Source organism: Prionailurus viverrinus, chromosome A2 (genome assembly GCF_022837055.1).
Source record: "Prionailurus viverrinus isolate Anna chromosome A2, UM_Priviv_1.0, whole genome shotgun sequence".
Lineage (NCBI taxonomy): Eukaryota > Metazoa > Chordata > Mammalia > Carnivora > Felidae > Prionailurus > Prionailurus viverrinus.
Window position 1 is genome coordinate 162,725,314 of NC_062562.1, and position 6,000 is coordinate 162,731,313.

Sequence of the window (6,000 nt, forward strand, 5' to 3'; positions counted from 1 at the left end):
ATGGGAACATGCCCAAGCCCGTGGTGTAGGTTGGGACGTGAACCCTGGAGTATTACGGGAGGCGGGGGGAAGTGGGAGCCAGAGACTGGAAAGTCATGCCATTAGCTGGCACAGATCTTCAGGCAAGACAGCCAGCCTCTCAGACGGACAATGAGGACATTGGACTGGGCTGTTCTGTAACTTTCCGGGGTCTGGCTTTCCCTTCATGCCATTTCCTTCCACCCAACTGAAGACCACTATGTCTGCTCTCACTGTGACCTATGTGCTGGGCTGTGTGAGAGAGCTTGCTCATGTTGTCATGAGACCACGGCTTGGCCAGTTCCCGGATTAGCTTGGAGAAGGGGTGGGGGCTTCTTCCTTCTCAAGGAAACAGAGGTGGTGATATGGCCCCTCGGGGTCCCAGCTCTTCCAGCAGGAAATATATTACTCGCCTCACAGAGGATGTGAGCAGTGTGGGACTGGGTGCAGCCTGCGTGTCTCTCAGATGAATTCTTCCCAGGACAGCGGATCTGACTCGCTTGGTTCTTACTTCCAATAGAGAGCGCCCCTTCTGAGCAGAGTTGAAAGCCAAGGCTCCCACAGGGGGTTGGACTCATCCATCTTTGTATTTCTGAAGACTGGCAGATAAGTGTGTGTGTGTGGGGGGGGGGGTATTATACACATATATGGTTTTCTCTTTTTTCAAACAGGGCAGACCCTATAAAGTAGATCAAATCTGAACTGGATCTTAATAAGCAGAGGGCATTGCAGACCAGAAGGTGGTCGTAGAAGGGTTAGCTAGGGAACAGCTTAGAAAAACAGGGGGGTAGGAAGGCACAGGGCACATTGAGAAGGAACGCGATCCGGTTTGCCAAGACTTGAAGCCACGAGGGAAGACAGGCTGAACCGTGCTGTGACCAACTTTCCGCAGGCTGGGGGGCTGGATTCGGTGACTGTGGCTGAGCAGGGAATAAGCCAGGTGCCATGCCGAGCGGGAGGCTTACCCGATGGTGGTGTGTACAGGGAGGGGTCGAGGGGGTGAGAGATGAGCCTGGGAAGAAGGTACTGTGGGGTCCGAGTGTGAGGCGAGGAAATGTCTGGCCAAGTGTCGCAGGAGCGGGAACAGAAAGGAAGGAGCAACCGAGAGGGCTGGCAATGATACGCAGTGAGAGGTGGCGGCCAACTGGATGTGTAGTTTACGTGAACAGAAATTCCGGGAGAGCGTGGAGGTGCTGGGGGGGCAGGGGGAGGGGAGTGTGCACCTACAACAGAAACAAAGGGACTAGGAACAGGAACTAGTTTTCAGGAATGTGATTTTAAAAATTCAACTCCCCAGGGGCGCCTGGGGGGCTCAGTCGGCTGGGCGTCTGGCTTCAGCTCGGGTCATGATCTCACGGTTCGTGGGTTCGAGTCCCGCATCGGGCTCTGTGCGGACAGCCCGGAGCCTGGAGCCTGCCTCGGGTTCTGTGTCTCCCTCTCTCTCTCAAAAATAAATGCCCATTAAAAATTAAGAGAAAATCTTTTTAATATAAAAAATAAAAAAATTCAACTTTTTTTTTTTTAATTTTTTTTTTTAACGTTGATTTATTTTTGAGACAGAGAGACAGAGCATGAACGGAGGAGGGTCAGAGAGAGGGAGACACAGAATCTGAAACAGGCTCCAGGCTCTGAGCTGTCAGCACAGAGCCTGACACGGGGCTCGAACTCACGGACCGCGAGATCATGACCCGAGCTGAAGTCGGCCGCTTAACCGACTGAGCCACCCAGGCGCCCCAAAAAAAATTCAACTTTTGATGTGTGCCACTTCTAGGTAGAAACTGCCCATCACAGTGGATTCTCAGACGAGCTGTCACTGCGTGAAAACTTGTGAAGGGTACAGATTTCTGGATCCCGTCCCAGATGACTGAAGCAAAATCTCTGGGGGTAGGTCCTGAGTATTGCGGGGGCGACTTTTAGAAAGGAAGATCTATTTTTAACATACAGTAAGCTTATAGTAAAGGGTGGGTGTAGGGAGGGGTAGGGCTGGGGTTCTGATGTGCAGCCAAGTGTAGGAAATCATTGACTGGCCCAACCTTCTGCCTAAGATAAGAATCCATTGTGGGGGCGCCTGGGTGGCTCAGTCGGTTAAGCTTCCAACTCTGGATTTCGGCTCAGGTCATGTATGATCTCACAGGTTTTGGGATCAAGCCCCACGTCCGACTCTGCTCCAGCAGCCAACTTGCTTGGGATTCTGTCTCCCCCTCTTTCTGTGCCCCTCCCCTGCTCATGTGCACAAACACACTCTCTTTCAAAATACATAAACATTAAAGAGAGAGAGAGAGAGAGAGAGAGAGAGAGAGAGAGAGAGAAGGTACATGGCCACTAAAAAAAAAAAAAAAAAAAAAGAATCCACTGCAAAGTATCCCTGGTCACTGACCTTCCAGCCTCTCCTTGCAAAAAGTATAAAGTGACCCCCCCACACACACACACACTTAGATTAATATTCAAGACCTTCTGTAACCTCTCCCTCCACTTCCAACTTTATGGTGCAGTCTATTCACACACGTGCAAAGAGCAGGCGTGAGGATTTTCATGCCTGTGCCTTTCCTCACTTCCCCTTTTATCCACGTGAAGCCCCTCATCTGCCCCAGACCGCCTAATTCTCCCACAAAGCCTTTCCATTCCAGTCACGTCTGCAGTGAATTCTGCCTTGGCCAAGCTGCTAACTTAATATTGGTACCATTCATTTGCCGTTAGAGAAAAAGTCTGACACAAGGTAATAGCGTCCTAACCTGCCTCATAGATTATAAGCTTCTTGCGAGCAAGGGCTATTTCTTATGCCTCTGGGGTCCTCTACTCTGCTTGCTAGAGTGTAGGTTTACAGAACATAAGGTCATCACTTGGTATTAACGTTGACTGATCTTTTCGTGCGGGTGTGATGAGCTAGGGTCTCATGAGCTCATCACTCTCTGCTGGTCCATTACCCATCACCACGCTCCCATCACCTCCACGCTTCCAGAAAAATCCACGGTTGGGGTAGTCGTTGATCATCTGCAGCTCGCCCAGCAGGAGGGGGGAGACTGGTGAACATGAGACCGTACGCCAGCCCAGGTGATGGGGGAGGCCTGAAGCACGTGGTCCAGACGGTTCAGATGCAAGGGCTACTCACCCAGAAGGCCCTGTTGTACTTCCTGTGCCGGGTCAAGTACAACAAACAGTATGCATGGATCTCCCTTTTTCCAGCTGCACCCTTAGGCCTAAGGTTTTCCCTTGGGACCAGGCACATGGCCTAAAAGTCAGTCCCAGGCCTTTGAAAAAGGTTGTGGCAGTCATCACCAAATATTGTTCCCCAAATATTTCCAGTTGGCTTCCCAGAGGGACGTAGCTGGATTGCGTTTCCTGGCCTCTTCTGGTTGGGTCTGGCCAGTGAGTTGTCATTTCTGGGCCGAACATTTAATTATAAGTTGGGGCTTTCCGAAGATTCCCTTCCCTCCACTCCGGCGATCAGCGAGATTTGAGAGCGTGGCTGTAATATTAGCCTGCATCCTGGAGGGAGGAGACATTGACTAGGAGACATTGACAGGTACACATGTCCCGGGAGCATAAAACAAACCTTTGGTGGAATAAGTCCCACAATTTGGGGGTTGAGTGCTAGCACAGCTTGACCTAGTCTATCCTCATTGATACCGAGAGTTGGGGGTGAAAGTTGGCCAGGCACGGGGATAGGCATCCTGGGCCCCAAGTGGGGTCTGTTCAAGCTTGACTTCTCGCTCAAGCCTTTCTCCCACCCAGGGAAAAGAGGGGACGAAGGAAAGGCTCCCCCAGAGAACATTGCCCCTCAATGGGGCCTCTCTTTTGTGGCGGTGGGAAGGTCCGTGCCTCAGTTCGAGAGAGCTAGCATCAGGGCCTCTGGTGTTGCTGTTTCAACCGTGATGACATCACCCTCAGCCAACCTGGAGGTTAGCTCCTGAGGAGGCTTTCGAGAGCTGGGGTAAGGTGGGCGTGTGGCAACTGTGTGGAGGAAGATTCAGTGCCCTGGCCTCCATGATGGCCCTTCATGCTTTCTAGAAACTTCCGTGGCCTCAGTTATTCTCATATGCTAATGTAAAACTTGCCTACGCTGAGGGTCCCAGTGGCCGATGACGGCTTGGAGAGAGACCCATCATCCCAGGGCCCCTGCGTCTTCCATGGGGTCAGAGCTTTGAGCCTCAGGAATGAAGTCTTGAACCCGAAGACATTCCAGGCTTCCTCAACAAAGGGAAAGGCTCTGGGCCTGGCCTCTCCCAGGGCAGAAGTCAAGTCACCTGAAGCTGGTAAAGGTGAGGAGGGTACAGCAAAAGAATGTTTGCTGATTTTAAGCAAACTCCAAATATGGAAAAATCCAGACTTATATGAAACAAGCATCAGAGTTGGCTTTTAGACTTACTTAAAAAATTCAATAACTAAAGTTATTGAATTTCCCCAAAACTACGTTCCCCACGGCTTTTGACAATAGTTACGAACATTAGATTTCTCACCATGTACATTAAAGAACACTTACTGTGCAGAACACGGCCCACCCCAGCAGTGACATTATTAATTATAATAGAAACAAGCTTATTACTAGATTCTGACTCATTTTTATGAGAGATTTTGAAGTTTTATAAGGCTGACCATTGAGTCATCAATTTCGGATGACCTCGTAACGAATACAACACTGCCTAATGGCTTTCAGGGCTTGGGGAGGGGGGACCCTGTCACATCAAAGGCGAGTCAGCTGACATGAGGAATATTTTATAGGGGCACTGAGTTATTTCCAGCTTGGCCAGGGACAAAGCCCAATCAGCAGACATTAGCCAACAAGTCCATACTGGGTACCTCGCAGGTCCTTAGCCTGGTGTTGGGCATGAAGACTATATAATCAAGGGGACCATATTCCCTAAACCAAAGCCCCAGGGTTTTTCGTATAACAAAGGACTTTCACATCCCTTTTGGTGCTAAGAGGGAGCCTGGGAGGTGTGATTCAGGCCCTAGACGTCGAAAAATCTGGGACAATTTATAGATTCCTATGGATAAAAGGGAATATCTGAAATTAAAACTGTCCTAGGAAAACAGGCACACAAGTGCATTTGTTCAACAAAAACTGCTCAGGGTTTGGCACAGGGATGAAAGATGTCTTTGCCTAAAAGGAGCTCCCGTCCAGCGAGAGTCAGACATGCACGTCACCAACGACAGCAGGATCAGTATGGAAACAAAACCCAGCAGAATAAAGGAGTGCTACCTCTTGCCTGGGGGACAGGGAAGGCTTCCTGAAGCAATAGCGAAGGGTCGATAGGAGTTTGCTAGGACGACAAGGTGGGGCGAGGAACATTCTAGACAGGAACTAGAATGTCTGAAGCATGGGGGGGATGGAAAATTAGACAATGTGCCTCTGATTTTTTTTTTAATGTTTATTTTTTGAGAGAGAGAGAGAGAGAGAGAGAGAGAGAGTGCAAGCTGGGGAGGGGCAGAGAGAGAGAGAGGGAAACACAGAATCCAAAGCAGGCTCCAGGCTCCGAGCTGTCAGCACAGGGTCCAATGTGCGGCTCAAACTCACGAGCTGTGGGATCATGACCTGAGCTAAAGTCGGACGCTCAACCGACTGAGCCACCCGGGCGCCCCTAGACAACACGCTTCTAAATAACACATAGAAATCAGAAAAGATTCGTGGATGGAACTGGAGGGTATTATGCTAAGTGAAATTAGTCGGAGAAAGACAAATATCATATGACTTCACTCATATGAGGACTTTAAGAGACAAAACAGATGAACATAAAGGAAGGGAAACAAAAATAATATAAAAACAGGGAGGGGGACAAAACAGAAGAGACTCATAAATATGGAGAACAAACTGAGGGTTGCTGGAGGGGTTGTGGGAGGCGGGATGGGCTAAATGGGTAAGGGGCACTAAGGAATCCACTCCTGAAACCATTGTTGCGCTAGATGCTAACTAATTTGGATGTAAATTTAAAAAAATAAAAAATAAAATGAATAAAGAAGAAAAAAAAAAAGAGAAACCAGAAA